Genomic DNA, 17,847 nt, shown 5'->3' on the forward strand with positions numbered 1-17,847 from the left:
CAGAGTTGCTACCTACCAGACCTGTCCCTGAAACTAAATCACGAAGGAATCACAGGGGTCTCTCTCTCTCTCTCTCCCCCCCAGAGGCCTGGACAAACAGTTCATCACCCCTTCCCCAGCTCCGAAGCACAGGAGGGGTTGCAGAATCTACACACGAATCTCTAAATGGGATCCCGAACTGCCTGGACTTCCAGGTCTGCGTTTGGGGCCGGCACAGCAGTGGATTTCCACATGCTCGGAAGGCGCGTTCCATTTGGACCACACCCCTCCCTCCTCTCCCACCCGAGGACTCTGGACACCTGGCACCCAACCTGCCGGCGAGCCATCCCCACTCCCGAAGCCCCCTTTGTCCACCGTTTCGGAGGGTCCCGGCTGACCTTCTCCAGCAGAAGAGCAACGCTGCCCCTCGGTGATAGACAACTGCAGTCAGGGAGTGATGACTCACCGAAGACGAGAACGTCGAGCCACCGAAAAGGGCTGCGAGCGAGGTTACGATTTGGCGGTTTGGGCCCGGGCAGGTAGGCAGCGCTCCCGATTAAATAGCGGGAAGTCACATCTTCAGATTCCGATTCCCCTCTGGCCGTCAGCTGGCTCTGTGGCAAACATTCTGCCCAGCCAACATCCGCGGTGGCTCTCCTGGAACTCCCGGGAAGTCCGGCACGTGCCGAGACACTGCTGGGCTTGGCGAGCAGCGCGGCCAGCCTGGGGAAGACAGCACGGGCCTGGGGGGGGGGCAGAAAGGCCTGGCTTCTAATCCCGGCTCTGCCAATCTCTTGCTGTGTGATCTTGGGTAAGTCACTTAACTTCTCTGCGCCTCCGTTTCCTCGACTGTAAAATGGGACTGCTACTAATTGCTACTCAGACTGCGAGCCTCATACGGGGACTGTATCTGACCTAATTAATGTGCACTTACCCCAGATCGATACCTAATCAATCCATCATATATACTGAGCGATCACTGTGTGCAGAGCAGAGCCCTGCATTAAGTGCTCTGGAGAGTTTAATATAACGTACCAGATCTGGTAGACACATTTCCGGCCTTCAGTGAGCCTACAGTCGAGAGAGGGAAACCTACATTAATATAAATAAATTACGGTTAGGTACATAAGCCCCAGGGGACCGAGGGAGGGGTGAATGAAGGGAGCAGATCAGGGTGACGCAGAAATGAATGGGAGAAGAGGAAACGAGGGCTTAGTCGGGGAAGGCCTCTTGGAGGAGACGGGCCTTCAAATAAGACTTTGAAGGTGGGGAGGGTGATTTTCTGGCAGATGGGAAGGGGGAGGGCGTTCCAGTCCAGAGGCAGGTCGCGTGTAAGTTGGCATCAGAGGAGTGAAGTGTACAGGCAGGGTCAGTGAGAGAGCAGCAAGGTGATCGAGTGCCTCAGAGCCAATGGAGAGTTTCTGTTTGAGGCAGAGGTGGATGGGCAACCGTCGGAGGTTCTCGAGGAGGCCGAAACATAGACCCGACGTTTGTGTAGAACGGCGAGCCAGGGAGCAGAGTGACGCATGGGAGAGATAGGAGGCAGGACGGTGGCGCTTTCTCCAGCGATGGGAAAATCAGTGGAAAGTGGAAGGTGAGGAGTTCAGATTTGGACATGCTAAATTTGAGGTGTCAGCGGGAGATCCAAGCGAAGCCATACCTGAAGGCAGGAGGAACTGTGAGACTGTAGAGGAGAGAGGTCAGAGCTGGAGATGGAGATTTGGGAATCACCTTCACGGAGGTGGGCCATCGTTAGTTGAGCATCAGCATTGGCTTCCTAACCAAAATGTGTAAGGAACATCTGCGTTCTAGCAGAACTGAATGTGTTTACGTTACCTTGCTGCTGGATTGTGCCTTGTCTTTGTGTTGGGACAGTGCAAGGTTGCCTGTTCGAGACCAAGGCCCGACAAGGGAAGAGGTCTCCTTTTGAAGCTTTCGGGGAGGAGGCGAGATTTTCGAGTCCAAGGGCACTCGATATACAGGACGGGGAAGGGCAAGTCAGGCAGAGATCCCAGGCCCGCGGAGAAGGGCGTCAGTTCTAATGTAGCTCTTTTTGTCTTTGCTGTATTTTGGGAGTCAAAAAGAGCTAAGTTCACTGCTGATGTGCCGGCAGGCAGGCTCGCTTTCTGGCCCTCCCTCAGAGGATCGTGGTGCAAACGTTACACATTAAGCTGACTCAGAAAACAAATGACTAAGGTTCCCATCATCAAGAACAAAGGACGACTTTGATTTTTGTCCCAGTTCGCGTCCACGCCAACGCACCCAAACAAGACATTCGGGATTCAACCCAAAACGTGTCCTCCTGCATATCCAGGTAGCTTGGCCAGAAATACATTTTTTAAAATATCATCTTTGGGAAGATCCGTTTCTTTTCCCCTTTGATGCCGTATCATCCATTTGCATTCATCTCCAAACTGCCACTCCACCATGAGACCGAACAACAGATTATTCTGTTTTTAGAAAGAGTGCTATTTAAAGACCAGTCGCCTCACAAATGTCACCTGCCTCAGCACTCTAAACCGACGCAAATGCACCCAACGGACGTAGGAAAATTTTATTAACCAAGTAAATGAAGGTTAGTTGGGAGAGATTAAAAGGCTGCCGAACCCTATCTGCCCGCCACCGAAAGCAATAATAATAATAATAACGATGTTGGTACTTAAGCGCTATGTGCAGAGGACTGTTCTAAGCACTGGGGGGGGGGGAATACAGGGTAATCAGGTTGTCCCCCGTGAGGTTCACAGTCTTCATCCCCATTTTCCAGATGAGGTAACTGAGGCACATAAAAGTCAAGTGACTTGTCCACAGTCACACAGCTGACAAGTGGCAGATCCGGGATGCGAACCCATGACCCCTGACCCCCAAGCCCGGGCTCTTTCCACTGAGCCACGCTGCTTCTCTGTAGCCAATACCCAGCTGGAAACATTCTCCTTATGGATGGTAACAGTGAAAAATGTACTTTGTGTTTTCACTATTATTATCGTTGTGGTATCTGTTAAGCGCTTCCCACGTGTCAGGCACCGTACTAAGCGCTGGCGTAGACGCAAGACAATCAGGGTGGACAGAGTCCCTGCCCTAGAAGGGGCTCACAGTCTTAACCCCCAATTTACAGCTGATGCAACTGAGGTACGGAGAGGTTAAGGGACTTGCCCAAGGTCACGCAGTAGGCATGTGATGGAGCCAGGATTAGAACCCAGATCCTCTGAGTCCCAGGGTTACGTTAGGGAGCATGTCTACCAAATCTGTTGCACTCTTCCGAGTCCTCTAGACTGGGAGCACACTGTGGGCAGGAAATGTGTCTGTTTATTGATATAGTAAGCAGCGCGGCTCAGTGGAAAGAGCCCGGGCTTGGGATTCAGAGGTCATGGGTTCGAATCCCGGCTCCGCCACTTGTCAGCTGTGTGACTTTGGGCAAGTCACTTCACTTCTCTGTGCCTCAGTTATCTCATCTGCAAAATGCGGATTAAGACAGTGAGCCCCATGTGGGACAACCTGATCACCTTGTATCCTTCCCAGTGCTTAGAACAGTGCTTTGCACATAGTAAGCGCTTAACAAATGCCATCATCATCATCATCACAGTATACTCTCCCAAGAGCTTAGTACAGTGCCCTGAACACAGTAACCGCTCAATAAATACGACTGACCATTCTTTCCGCAAGGCCATGCTACTTCATTGTTCTTTAGGGATCGCAATATTCATTCATATTTACTGAGTGCTTACTGTGTGCAAAACCCTACACTAAGCGCCTGGCAGAGGACAATTCAACGACAAACGGACACACTCCCTGCCCATAATGAGTTCACAATATGCGTGAACTCCTACAGCTCCCAGAGTATTCCCGGTAGTACAGGGATCACCAGCGCTTAGAACACTGCTTGGCACTTAACAAGCATCACGATTATGATAATAATAATGTCGGTATCTGTTAAGCGCTTACTATGTGCCGAGCACTGTTCTCAGCGCTGGGGTAGATACAGAGTAATCAGGTTGCTCCACGTGAGGCCTTCATCCCCATTTTACAGATGAGGGAACTGAGGCCCAGAGAAGTAAAGTGACTCGCCCACAGTCACACAGCAGACCAGTGGCAGAGCCGGCATCTGAACCCATGACCTCTGACTCCCAAGCCCGGGATCTTTCCACTGAACCACGCTGCTTCCATTATTATCATTATTATTGTTATTACATTATTATTACACCGTGCCTGGGAAGAATACAGCGCAATAGAGGCGGGGAGACGCCATCCTTGCCTTCGAGGAGCTTCCGATCTAGTGGGACGGTTCTCGTCTGAAGTGGCCAAAGTGCCAGGCACCGTCCCTGCCTACCTCTCACACGTGACTACTTAAATTCCCTTCTGATTATATTCTTCAGTGTTCTCCGTGCCTGCCTTCCCCCACTGAGCTTACGAGACTCTTCTCGTGTCTTAAACGAATCCGTAGTCGCCCCAACGCCCGGTGGAGTACTCCGCGAACCCGCCGTAACTGCTTCGTTACCCACGCGAGTAGATGGCGATACAGAAGCGTGGCTCGGTGGAAAGAGCCCGGGCTCGGGAGTCAGAGGTCGTGGGTTCGAATCCCGGCTCTGCCACTTGGCAGCTGTGGGACCGTGGGCAAGTCGCTTCGCTTCTCTGGGCCTCAGTGACCTCATCTGGAAAACGGGGGTGAAGACTCTGAGCTTCACGTGGGACCACCTGATGACCCTGTGTCTCCCCCAGCGCTTAGAACGGTGCTCTGCACATTCACTAGTATTTATTAAGCGCCTACTACGTGCAGAGCACCGTACTAAGCGCTTGGAATGTACAAATCGGCAACAGATAGAGACGGTCCCTGCCCTTTGACGGGCTTAACAGTCTAATCGGGGGAGACAGTAAGTACACAGTAAGAGCTTAACGAATACCGACATTATTATTATTATTATAGTTCTGATTCCACAGTAGAGGAACGTCAGAAATTAGGGTAAAGGTAAAATGGTCGGTCAAATCTGAGTAAGACAACTACCAGAAGCAGCGTGGCCTAGTGGCAAGACCACAGGTCTGGGAGTCGGAGGACTTGGGTTCTAATCCCAGCTCTGCCGCTCGCCTGCCGTGTTACCTGTTACCTGCGTTAGAGAAGCAGCGTGGCTTAGGGGAACAAGTCCGGGCTTGGGAGTCAGAGGTCGCGGGTTCTAATCCCGGCTCCGCCGCTTGTCAGCTGTGTGATGTTGGGCAAGTCACTTTGCTTCTCTGTGCCTCAGTTCCCTCATCTGTAAAATGGGGATGAAGGCTGTGAGCCCCCCGTGGGACAACCTGATTACCCTGTATCTATCCCAGCGCTTAGAACAGTGCTTGGCACATAGTAAGCGCTTAATAAACACCAACATTTTTATTATTATTATTTTTACTACCTCAGGCGAGTCACTTCACTTCTCTGTGCCTCAGCTACCTCATCTGTAAAATGGGGATTAAGACCGTAAGGCCCACGTGGGAATGAAATGTGTCCCACCTGATTATCTTGTATCTACCCCAGTGCTCGGTACAGTGCGTAGCACATAGTAAGCCTTAAATGTCATTTTTTTAAAAAAGAGTCTTTTCTGAAGTCTTGTGATGAGAACTGTCAAAAATGGACAAGAATGACCCACAGCGCTAGCATTAAAGGCCCTTTCCTTCAGAAATCTCCACCTGACTGGCCACGAAATCTCGATGCATTATTTCTACTTAAATTATTCCTCTCTTGAGGCTCCAAGGTCAGCATCCCTAGATTGAGATTGGCTGCAGCTATCTGGAAGAATTCCATTCAGTGCAGCGGGTTTCCTAAAGGACTCGGAAACCCACTTCGGGCATCTGTGTCACAGATGTGACTTTGGAAGTGGCAAGGTCGCTAAGGCCAGAGGCGAGGGACCAGAGGGTCTATCATCAGCACACACCAAATTAGAAATATCCATGCCCCTAGGTCAGATTCGCCACCACTAGCCCAGCCTTGGCCACTGAGAAATAAGAAGAGTAATAATGGTAAAAATAATTACCATTTTAGAAATAAAACCCAGCTGGGTCAGTGGGCACGTAGGATAGGCATGGGTTGTCCCAAGTTTACTGTGGGCAGGGAACATATGTACCAACTCCGTTATGCTGCAATCTCCCAAGCGCTCAATAAATACCACTGATTGATTCAATTTCGCGGTATTTGGGAGATGATCCCCATCCTTTAGGCCATGCTGCATTTAATTAGGAAGAAAAATTGGGAAAATATCACAACGGAAAACCCTGAAGTTGAGGTTTACAGGTGTTATTTCAACTCCTCACTATTAGCTTCAAAGCTCTCCATCACTTTGCCCCCTCCTACCTTACCTTCCTTCTCTCCTTCTACATCCCAGCCCGCCCCTTCCTCTCCCCTGCCGTTAAACTCCTCCCTGTGCCTCCTTCTCGGCCGTCCCACCGTCGACCCCTGGCCCACGTCCTACCTCTGGCCTGGAACGCCCTCCCTCCTCATATCCACCAAACTAGCAGATTTCCCCCTTCAAAGCCTTCCAGGAGGCCTTCCCAGACTGAGCCCCCCTTTTCCTCTGCTCCACCTTCCCTCCCCATCACACCTACTCCCTCCCTCTGCTCTACCCCCTCCCAGCCCCACAGCACTTGTGGATATATGTACATATTTATTATTCCATTTATTTTATTAATGGGCATATATCTATAATTCTATTTACTTACACTGATGCTATTGATGCCTGTCCACTTGCTTTGTTTTGTTGTCTGATTCCCCCGTTCTAGACCGTGAGCCCGTTGGGTAGGGATTATCTCTATTTGTTGCCAAATTGTACATTCCAAGTGTTTAGTACAGTGCTCTGCACACAGTAAACACTCAAAAAATACGATTGAATGAATGAATGAAAGCCACTGTGGCTCAAGACTATCGGTTTTCGACAATTGCTACGACAAGGGTTCAGAAAAGACTTTTTTGGGTTTCGAATGGCATTTAAGTGCTCACTGCATACTAGGCAATGTACTCTAGACTGAAAGATGGTTATGGGCCGGGAACGTGTCTGCAAATTCTGTTGTATTGTACTCTCCCAAGAGCTCAGTAGAGTTCAGAACGTCCTCCTTCCCATTTCCACCTCCTCTTCCCCTTTCCTGTGGTCCACGTATCGGTTCCGGGCCAAGAAGGGGGCTGGGCTAAGAGCACCACTATCTCACGGAATGTGCAAAAGGCAGGGTGGGGTGGAAAGGCTTTGGAAATGATGCTCAAATGTTGAATCTTGACACAGGTCGGAAAAGCTCCAGAACTGCAGACCGTAAGCTCCCTGTAGGCAGTGAACGCCTCTTCCGACTCTGTTCTACCGTACTCGTCCAAGCACTGCACTGAGTACTCTGCACACAGATGAGCACTCAATAAATATGATCAGCACACACCAAATCAATCTGGTGCGATTGACCCAAATACACACTGAGGGCTGGCCCGGGGGGGCGGAGTCTAGAAATCAGTCGATCGTATCTATTGAGCGCCTACTGCGTGTGCTGAGCAGCGTACTAAATGTTTGGGAGAGTATTATAACAGACACATTCCCTGCCCACAGAAAGCTTATGGTCTAGAGGGGGAAGTGTACACCACTGAATCTGTGCTGGAGCCCCCTACTCCTTCTCCAGGGGTGAACCGGGCTCCAGTTGGACTTTCCAGAAGGCTCCTCGGCATCACCGCACACCGACCCACCGCTTCAGGAACCGCAGAAGCAGTTCCGCTTTAGAATCTGCTTCGCAAGCGGCGCGGCCGAGTGGATAGAGCAGGGGTCTGTAAGTCAGAAGGTCCTGGCTTCTAACCCCGGCTCCACCGCTTATAGGCAGGGGCAAGTCATTTCACTCCTCTGTGCCTCCATCACCTCATCTGTAAAATAGGGATAAAGACTATCGGCCCCTGTGGGACGGGGACTGTGTCCAAACTGATCAGCTTGAATCTACCCCAGTGCTTAGAACAGCGCTTGGCAAATAGTAAGTGCTTAACAAATACCATTATCATTATTACTGGCCTCCAAGGGGAGAGGGAATCGTTAAATACTAAGCGATCATCGTAATCTTAATTTTGGCGTTATTTTTCAGTAAACCCTATTCCCCCTCCTTTTCCCCAAGAAAAGCTCTCAGGAGGCCCCACGGCCGAGACGCGTGGTGTGCGGCCCGTGCTAGTCAGATGAACGACTTGGCCCTGATAATCTTGAACCTCGGTGGCTTGAAATAATACCTCCAAACCTCGTCTTCAGTATTTGCCGTTGTGATTTTTTTCCTGATTTTCCACCTAATGATATGCAGGGTGCCTAGCGGATAGAGCCGGGACCCAGGAGTCTGAAGGACCAGGGTTCTGATTCCGCCCTGCCACGTGTCGGCTGTGTGACCTTGAGCAAAGTCACTTCGTTTCTCTGTATCCCTGTTACCTCATCTGTAAAATGGGGATTGGACTGTGAGCCCCGTGTGGGAAATGGGCTGTGTCCCATCTATCTTTTATCTATCTCAATGCTTAGTACAGTATAGTAAGCGCTCAATACCATCTGTGTGAATGACTTCTTAATTTTCCATGAAAAGCAATATTTATCCGATCTCTACTTTGTTCAGAGCAGTAACAGTCAGTGTTCTGGGGAGGTGAAGGAAGAATCAGACCAATTCGCTATCTTAAGGAATTTACATTCTATGTCACCCGGTAACAGGCTTTCCACTCTGCCTCTCCCTCATCCTAATTCATCCTTAACCCACAAGAGACGGGGAAGGATGAAGCACGACAAATTGGCAGAGAAACTTGACGTAACTTTGTTCTACCACAGATGACCTCAGATCATTCTCCAGAAGCAAGTAATCAGGCTCTCCTTGGGCTCAATAAAAGAAAAAAATGAGCTATATTAGGTTTAAAACATTAACCTTTCTGGAACCTCACTGTGGGCAGGGAACATAACCACCAACTTCAGAATAATGTACTCTCCCAAGTGCTTACCGTAGTGCTCCGCACACAGTAAGTGTTCAATACATACGATTATGAAATGACGACGAAATGCTGAGAAACTCTCACAGATGCCCTTTGCCCTCTTTGCACACACCACAGGAAGTCTGGTCGCCTCATGGGGACAATTCTTCAGTGAGCAAAAATAACCTATTACGTTATTAACCGTTTAACTAATAAAATGATTAATAGATCCTGGGACATCCGGTGACAGCTTAATCGAAAGGGGCTTACAGAAAACATCAGTAACACGGTCTAGAGACAGGGTTCATATAATAACCTTATATTATGTACCTGAAATCTGCTGAAAACTCACATCGTCAGTGCAGGATATTAATTATTATGCAATTTTATAAAGCACCACGGGTCACACAGTGCGGCGTTTATAAATTTCATTTCTTATGAAGTATCACCACCTTGGGTTTCCTTTTTTAATTTGAAATAATGATAAACAACCTCAGTTGTTCTATGGGAAGGCACTCAAACTAATGAAGCCTGGTTTCTCAACAATATGCTTTATGCTTGCTTGACTTGGTTTTGACCTCTTCTTTCTATGATGTCATAATCATCTCCAGTGTTGCCTTGGTTACTAAACAGGAGGAGCATCGGGGTTTTCAGCTAGGATCAAAACACCCTTCCCCTCTCACCTTTCTTTAACAGTATTTGCTAAGTGTTTACCAAGCACCGTTCTTAGAGCTGGGGGAGACACGGGCTTCTCAGGTTGGACACCGTCCCTCTTCCACGTGGGGCTCACGGTCTAAATTGGAGGGAGGAGGAGTTAATCCTCATCATTTTCCGATGAGCAAACTGAGGCACCGAGAAGTTAAGTGACTTGCCCAAGGTTACACGGCAGGCGACTGGCAGAGCTGGGATTAGAATCCAGGTCATCTGACTCCCAGGCTTATGCTCTTTCCTCGAGGCCAAGCTGCTCCTCGCCGCTATCATCTCGGCCACCCAATCTGGTCCGGTGGGAGACACGGTGCCTGTTGAAATGCTAGTTTTGCTAGCTAGACTCAGAATCCCACGCCCAGACCTCTCGCCACGGAAAATTCAGGATGAACCAGTTTAATGGTATCTGCTAAGTGCTTACTATGTGCCAGACACTGAATTAAGCGCTGGGGTAGGTAGAAAGTTGTCAGGTTAGAAGCAGTCCCTGTCCCACATGAGACGCACCATCTTAATTCCCATTTTACAGATGAGGTGACTTAAGGCACAGAGAAGTGAAGTGACTTGCCCGAGGTCGCACGGCAGATGAGTGGCGGAGCCGGGACTAGAACCCAGGTCCTTCTGACCGCCAGGCATGTGCTCTAACCACTAGGCCATGCTGCTTCTCATCGAAAGGAAAATTATCAACCCAATTTTAGTCTTTACTCTTATCTCCATCAGCTCAGGTTTTCAGCCTCAATCTCATCTCCCTTCCTATTAATCCCTTGCTCAGTCCTCCCCCGTGCCTGAAGCTTGTTCTTCATAAGTATCTGAAAGAGCAGAACTCTACCCATTCTTTAAAGCCCTACTGAAATCATATCGATCAATGATATTTACTGATCTCTTACTGGGTGCAGAGTAACGTACCGAGCATCCGGGAGCGTACAATACAATAGAGTTGGTAGGCACAATACCATTTCTTCCCACCTTATTTTCCATCACGATTGCATTTCCTACACCCCTGAGTCCATACCTTCAAAGCCCTTAGATACTCACCTCACCCATTTATTTACATCGCCGTATAATTTGTTACTTCCCCATCTGTAATTTAGTTTAATGCCACTTTCTCCTGCTAGATGGTAAACTTCTTGAGGGTAGGGATCACGTCTACTTACTCTAGGCCTACTTTATGTCTACTTACTAACAAATTCTACTATCATTATTACTGCAATCTCCCAAAAGCTTAATACTGTGCTTTGCACACACTAAGTCTTTCACAAATATCACCGATTGATTTTCTGGCTTAACTTGGGCCTCAATGTTGGCACAAGCAGGGGTTTCAGGGGACCATACTTCCTCATTGTACAATTAAAAAAAAAAAATGGACTATGCTTTATTTGAAGTCTTCTGCTTCTGTCAACTCATGTCGCAAAAGATTGGCAACATCAGCTGTTATTTTACGAGAAAATTCAGGAGAAGAGATAGTCAAATATTTTATCAGTCTTCGCCACCACCCCCCCCCCCCCCCGCCCAGGGGAAACTAGAATTAAAGAGTCTCCTTAATTCCCACGGAGAAACAGAAGAGGAAGCTATTTTCTAAGGATTCGGGTGTCCGTGCTGCAAGTGTCATCCCTTAAAATAGATGAGATGGCCAATGGATTCATTCATCCATTCATTCAATCGTATTTATTGTGCGCTAACGTTGTGCAAAGTACTGTACTGAGCACTTGGGAGAGTACAATAGCAGACAGATTCCCTGCCTACAACGTGCTCACGGTCTAGAGGGGGAGGGAGAAATGCCTATAAATAAATAAATTACAGATATATACGTAAGTGCTATAGGGCTGGGAGGTAGGATGAGTGAACAAGTCAGGGTGACGCGGAAGGGAGTGGGAGAAGAGGAGAGGAGGGCTTAGGCGGGGAAGGCTTCTTGGAGGAGATGTGCCTTCAAGAAGGCTTCGAGGTGGGGAAGGGCAATCATCTGTCTGAGACGAGGAGGGAGGATGTTCCAGTCCAGAGGCAGGTTGAGGGCAATGCAGGACGGGAGTTAGGTGGCAGACAACGTTCCTGGCTCCCTCAAGAAGATAAACTCTTCCAAGACAAGGCTGGATCTCAGTTTTCCTTCGAACCTGCCCGGAGTCAGCAGCGTGGCACTCTATAGGCGGTGAATGCCCAATCATGGAGTGGATTCAGGACTCCAAAGAGGCAGTGAGTGAGGAGTCTTGGCACGGATAAGAATCGCACTCAGTTTGCGGGTTCTGGAACCACAGAAGGCCCAGGAACGAGGAAGGGTCCGGATTCCCCTTTCCACATCCTGCACCTCCCCACGCAGTTCGGCCGAGCTCCGGGACACCACATCCTGAATCATCTCCTTGGGCTCTCCGCAGGGCCCAACCGCCTGGCCGATCCATCAGTGGAATCTATTGGGCACTCACTGAGCACTTGGGAGAGGACAATACACCCTCTGCCATCGAGGGCACTAGAATTTTACGAGGTGAATCACGTCGGGAGACTTCATTAACCGCTGATCCCACAGTTTGGAGAGGTCTCTGCATCTTAGTGGAGGGCACTTCGCAAATAGAGAGGCAGGGGAGAGACAAGAATGCCCAGAAAAGGGGTGATCAGTACAGAGGAGAAATCTTCAGATTTCAGCTCTTTATTTTACCTTCTTCAAATTACGGAAGAGGGGCCTGACCGGAGAGTAGCCGGGGAGAGGCCGCGCATCGAGGACACACGCGGCAGCAGTTAATTTCCCCTTTCCTGAGCCCAACCGAAAAGGCGGCAGTCTAGTAAAATGGGTCTAAAATTAGAATTCTTATAGCACTTCAATGAATAATTGAAAAGCACTTGGCAAACAGGGTTAAAGGAAAACGGGGAACTAGCTTTTAGGAATAGACAGCTTCGCCCTACCAGAACCTCGCGAGCCTCGACAGCCCGTTTCCGTACGTGTTCCGGAAGGCCGCGGAGCTGATTTGAAGGTTACGACTTGAACACAAAATATTAATTTTAGACGACGGCGAAAACGTCCCGCTGCCGCTCGAGAAATGGAAACGGGCCAGGTGGCGTCGCTGAGAAAGCCGAGACCCCTACAAAGAGACGGTATCCGAAAATGACAGCGTCGGAGATAGTAGGGGCCATAGGGGAAATGACCTAGGTCGGTGGTTACCAACTGGCAGAGTGGGACTTGGATGGTGTTCTGGCAATCCAGGATGCCATCGTCTCACTCCCCACCCCGCCACGTAGAAATCTTCACCTAGCTGCGTCTTCCCTCTGACGGAGCTGAGAACAAGGAAAAAAACTCCCTGGCCTCGGGGCCCGGTACACTAATAATGTCGGTATTTGTAAAGCGCTTACTACGTGCAGAGCACTGTTCTAAGCGCTGGGGTCGATACAGGGTCATCTGGTTGTCGCACGTGAGGCTCACAGTTAATCCCCATTTTACAGATGAGGTAACTGAGGCCCAGAGAAGTGACTTGCCCACAGTCACACAGCTGACAAGTGGCAGAGGTGGCATTCGAACCCATGACCTCTGACTCCAAAGCCCGGGCTCTTTCCACTGAGCCACGCTGCTTCTCACACTGAGCTCTGCACTCTGCAATCACCTGTTCTTGCAGCTGCTTCTGCAACTTGCTGAGTTCCTGGCCTAACTATGATGTGTCCTCATGTTCCCCATCATATCTATCCCCTCCTACAGACTCTAAGCTCGCTGTGGGCGGGGAATTTATCTAGTAGAAAGAGCCCGGGCTTGGGAGTCAGAGGTCTTGGGTTCTAATCCCAGCTCCGCCACTAGTCAGCTGTGTGACCTTAAGCAAGTCACTTAATCTCTGTGTCTCAATTACCTCATCTGTAAAATGGGGATTAAGAATGTGAGCCCCACGTGGGACAACATGATTACACTGTATCTACCCCAGCACTTACAACAGTGCTTGGCACATAGTAAGTGCCTAACAAATACCATTATTATTATTATTATTAGACCATATTCTCCCAAGGACTTAGTACAGTGCTCTGCACACATCAAATGGTCAATAAATATGATTATCTCCATCCCACTGTAGTGCTTTGGAGTACCCCTAGGAGGGAGAGACCCCTCCCATGGATAACTATGATTTTGATGATCAGCGGCGTGGCTTAGGGGAAAGAACACGGGCTTGGGAGCCAGAGATCGTGGGTTCTAATCCCGGCTCCGTCACTTGTCTGCTGTGTGACCTTGGGCAAGTCACTTAACTTTTCTGTGCCTCAGTTACCTCATCTGTAAAAATGGGGATTAAAAAATGTGAGCCCCACGTGGGACAATCCGACTGCCCTGTGTCTACCCCAGCGCTTAGAACAGTGGTCGGCACATAGTGAGCGCTTTACAGATACCATAGTTATCATTATCATCTTTCAGATGTCACAAATAATCTGTGGAAGGAGAGACCACGATGTCAGGCAAGCCTGGGAAAATGATATTTTCTAAGGGAGGCCGCTTGTTTTCAGGGTTATTTGTTAAGCACTTATCATTTGCCAGACTGTGAGCCCATTGTGGGCAGGGATTGTCAGCATTTGCTGCTGAATTGTACTTCCCAAGTGCTTACTACAGTGCTCCGCACACAGAAAGTGCTCAATAAATATGACTGAATGAATGAATACAGGGTTGCTGGGGGTATTTACAAGGTAATCAGGTTGGATGTAGTTCCTGCCCTAGTTAGGACTCACAGCCTAACTCCCCACTTTACAGATGAGGTAACAGGCTCAGAGGAGTGAAGTGACTTGCTTAAGGTCACACAGCAGGCAAGTGTCAGAGCTGGGATTAGAACTCAGGTCCTCTGACACCCAGGTCCATTTTCTTTCCTCTTTGGGATGACATCTGAGCATCCGGTAGTATAAAAAGCCCTAACAACAACTCGGGAGGACATGACGACGGGGATGGGGTGTAGGATCTCATCTTGCACAGTATCCAGTTTGAATATTCGGAAACTTTCATTCAATGAATATTCAATGGCATATATTGAGAGCTTACTGTGTGCAAAGCACTGTACTAAGTGCTTAGGAGAGTACAACCGGGGTCTCTCACAGCTCAGCCTGGCTCAAGAAGTGTTCCAACAGAACTCTTCCCAGCTCCTACCTTCGATGAAGTGAAGTCAGTGAAACTCAAAATTGCTCTCAATTGCTTTATGGTTTCGGTTGTTTTGCTTTTTACAGTACATGTTAAGCGCTTACTATGTGCCAGCCACAGCACCGGGGTAGATGCAAGCTAATCAGGTTGGACACGGCCCCTGTCCCACGGGGGTGCTCACAGTCTTAATCCCCATTTTCCAGATGAGGTAACTGAGGCCCAGAGAAGTTAAGTCACTTGCCCAAGGTCAGCCAGCAAAATAAGTGGATGAGGATTTGAACCCGAGTCCTTCTGACTCCCAGGCCCGGGCGCTACCCACTGGGCCAGGCTCATTAAAAAGGTGCTCTCTGCCTCCCCGTCATCCACTCTCCCAGAGTACTTCCAAGCTGCCCCTCTCAACATGGAACCCGTCAAAGGGCAGGGACTGCTCTGTTACCGATCTGTCCATTCCAAGCGCTTAGTACAGTGCTCTGCACATAGTAAGCCCTCAATAAATACTACTGAATGAATGGAACAGGTGGAGCTCTTCTTTTCCATCCAACGGAAATACGTTCCATCACCCTTCAGTTCGGGCACAAACGCAGGGGTAGGTACTGCTGGATTTAGGCCCACGGAGCTACACAACTCCGTGAGAAGCAGCATGCCGTAGTGGAAAGAGCACAGGCTCGGGAGTCAGAGGTCATGGGTTCTAATCCCCACTCTGTCACTTGTCTGCTGCCTGAACCTGGCCAAGTCACCTGGTTTCCCTCAACTGTAAAATGGAGATTAAGCCCGGGAGCCCCTCGTAGGACACGGACTCTGTTCAATCTGATCAGCTTGTATCTACCCCACAGCTTTGTACAGTGCTGGAACATAGTAAGCACTTCAGTGCCATTGAAAAAAAAAATCTACCATCTTCAGCTGTGAGGATTCCTGATCAAGAACACCTTGAGAAAGTGAACAAAGGTGAATTTTGCCTACTGTGTGATGAAGTCTGATCTTGATTATAGGTTTACTACTGAATCATCAGCAACATTTCCTGAGCATTTACCTTTCCCAAGGGCTCAGTACAGTGCTCTGCACATAGTATACACTCAATAAATGCCATCAATTAATTTGCCTATGGGGTACGTGGGAGCATGCAACAGAAGTAAAAATCCCTTGCTGTCGAGGCTCTCGATCGAAAGATTGCATAAATACCCTCATATAAGGGAGGAGACCGTCATTCCAGCCATGCTACAGCTGCTTCCTATTTTCCTAGACGTGTGCTCCAAGAGCTGAAGTGAATCCATCACTGTCTTATGTGAAACTAGTGGAAGTTCTATTTTCCCCTTCTGACAAAATAGGAAAACTGTGAGCTGGAAACACACACCACGGATTAGGATGAAGATAGATGAATTTTATAAAGTACTTTGGGATTTTCCCCCTTTCCCTCTACTGCCGCTCTGCCCCCCCCCTTCACCTCCCCTCAGCTAAGGCCCCTTTCCCCCGCTTTCCCTCTGCTCCTCCCCCCTCGCCCTTCCCCTCCCCTCAGCACTGTGCTCATCTGCTCATTTGTATATATTTTTATTACACTATTTATTTTGTTAATGAGATGTCCATCCCCTCGATTCTATATATTGCTATTGTTTTTGTCTGTCCGTCTCCCCCGATTAGACTGTAAGCCCATCAGTGGGCAGGGATTGTCTCTATCTGTGGCCAAATCGTACATTCCAAGTGCTTAGCACAGTGCTCTGCACATAGTAAGTGCTCAATAAATACTACTGAATGAATGAATAAATTTTCCAATTATAAGTCATCTAAAGAACGTCCCATTATAGCATTAAAATTCCTGGTATCTACCACTAGGTTACCAGAGTCTTTATAGAATAATAATAATAATGTTGGTATTTGTTAAGCGCTTATTATGTGCAGAGCACTGTTCTAAGCGCTGGGGTAGATACAGGGTCATCAGGTTGTCGCACGTGAGGCTCACGGTTAATCCCCAATTTACAGATGAGGGAACTGAGGCACAGAGAAGTGAAGTGACTTGCCCCCAATCACACAGCTGACAAGTGGCAGAGCTGGGCTTGGATCCCATGACCTCTGACTCCCAAGCCCGGGCTCTTTCCGCTGAGCCACGTTGCTTCTCTGATAGGCAGTAACGGAATGATCAAATAATTAAGCGTCGAGCTACGTCAACACAGTTTACAGGATGTTTTTAGAGTGGAGCGGTGAATACGCTCAGTTCTCTCACTGAATATGCTGTACTATGGTTTAGGTACGATGCAGTCAGGATACTAGGGCCCGTTGTTCTCCCAACATGCATCCATCTGGACAGAATATAAGGCCACTTAGGAACTGGTGGTATACATCAACACCCACGTAAGTAGCACTGGGCAAGGCATGAATACTGTTATGTGAGTTTTCCCGATCATGGAGCTCAACGGGAACAAAAACCCACATGAGAGAACCAAGTCTCTAGACTGTAAGGTCGTTGTGGGTAGGGAACATGTCGTCATATGGTTGTACTGTACTCTATCAAGCGCCTAGTACAGTGCTCTGCACATAGTAAGCATTCACTAAATACAAAAGACCGACTTTGAAATGTTTTCCTTGCTTCCCTCAACCTCTCTTCATCTGGAAGAGAGACACTCTACTAGAAACTTTCCCATCTGGGCTTCTCCAATGAAAAGCCTCGTGCTGAAAGAGCTTCCGTTTCATTTTCCCGGCACCAAGCATCATCCAACTCTCTCCGTCGGAATGAGACCGGTTCTGATATCACACACCGCAGGCCCACGGAGCAAAGCTGGGCAACCATTTCCCTGTCTGGATTATAAATGAGTTCCCCCCCAAAGGTTTTATTCAGGCTAAGCCTATGAGGCATGAAAACAATAAAAGTAAAAAAAGAAATCTTGAAAAATCAGTTATTTAATCATTGCAAAACTCCAGAGGCAGGCATTACTTTTTAAAATGATGATTTCGCAAGAATTGGCGTTTAGGTTGCAGGTGACTCAATTTAAGAGGATAGTTCCAACCCTCTGATTTTCCACCGAGAATTCCTCACTAATTTGAAATGGAATCCTTTACTTTAATGGAAGCATCCGATGAAAGTTCAGGGATTTAGAGTAAAGGGGAATGTAAAAATGTTTGGCTGTTCTCTTTTTGAATTCCTGATATGCTCACGATAAACACAAAAGTCCACTGGACAAACCACGTG

The 17,847-nt window shown here is 48.5% G+C and overlaps 1 protein-coding gene across 15 annotated transcripts in view; it reads right to left on the reverse strand.

Annotated features, from left to right (window-relative positions):
• PCBP3 (poly(rC) binding protein 3) overlaps positions 1-17,847 on the reverse strand; it is a 342,071-nt gene that overhangs the window by 315,293 nt on the left and 8,931 nt on the right. For 5 of the 15 annotated variants that reach the window (XM_029068534.2, XM_029068527.2, XM_029068521.2 and 2 more), the window contains exon 1: positions 9,221-9,323. The exons of 2 other annotated variants lie outside the window; for them this stretch is intronic. The gene's annotated coding sequence lies outside the window, so the exon portion shown is untranslated. Of the gene's footprint in view, positions 1-9,220; positions 9,328-17,847 lie in introns of those variants that run through there. 8 more of the 15 variants (XM_029068535.2, XM_029068522.2, XM_029068524.2 and 5 more) reach the window with 5 other exon arrangements.

This window comes from Ornithorhynchus anatinus, chromosome 7 (genome assembly GCF_004115215.2).
Source record: "Ornithorhynchus anatinus isolate Pmale09 chromosome 7, mOrnAna1.pri.v4, whole genome shotgun sequence".
Taxonomy (NCBI): domain Eukaryota; kingdom Metazoa; phylum Chordata; class Mammalia; order Monotremata; family Ornithorhynchidae; genus Ornithorhynchus; species Ornithorhynchus anatinus.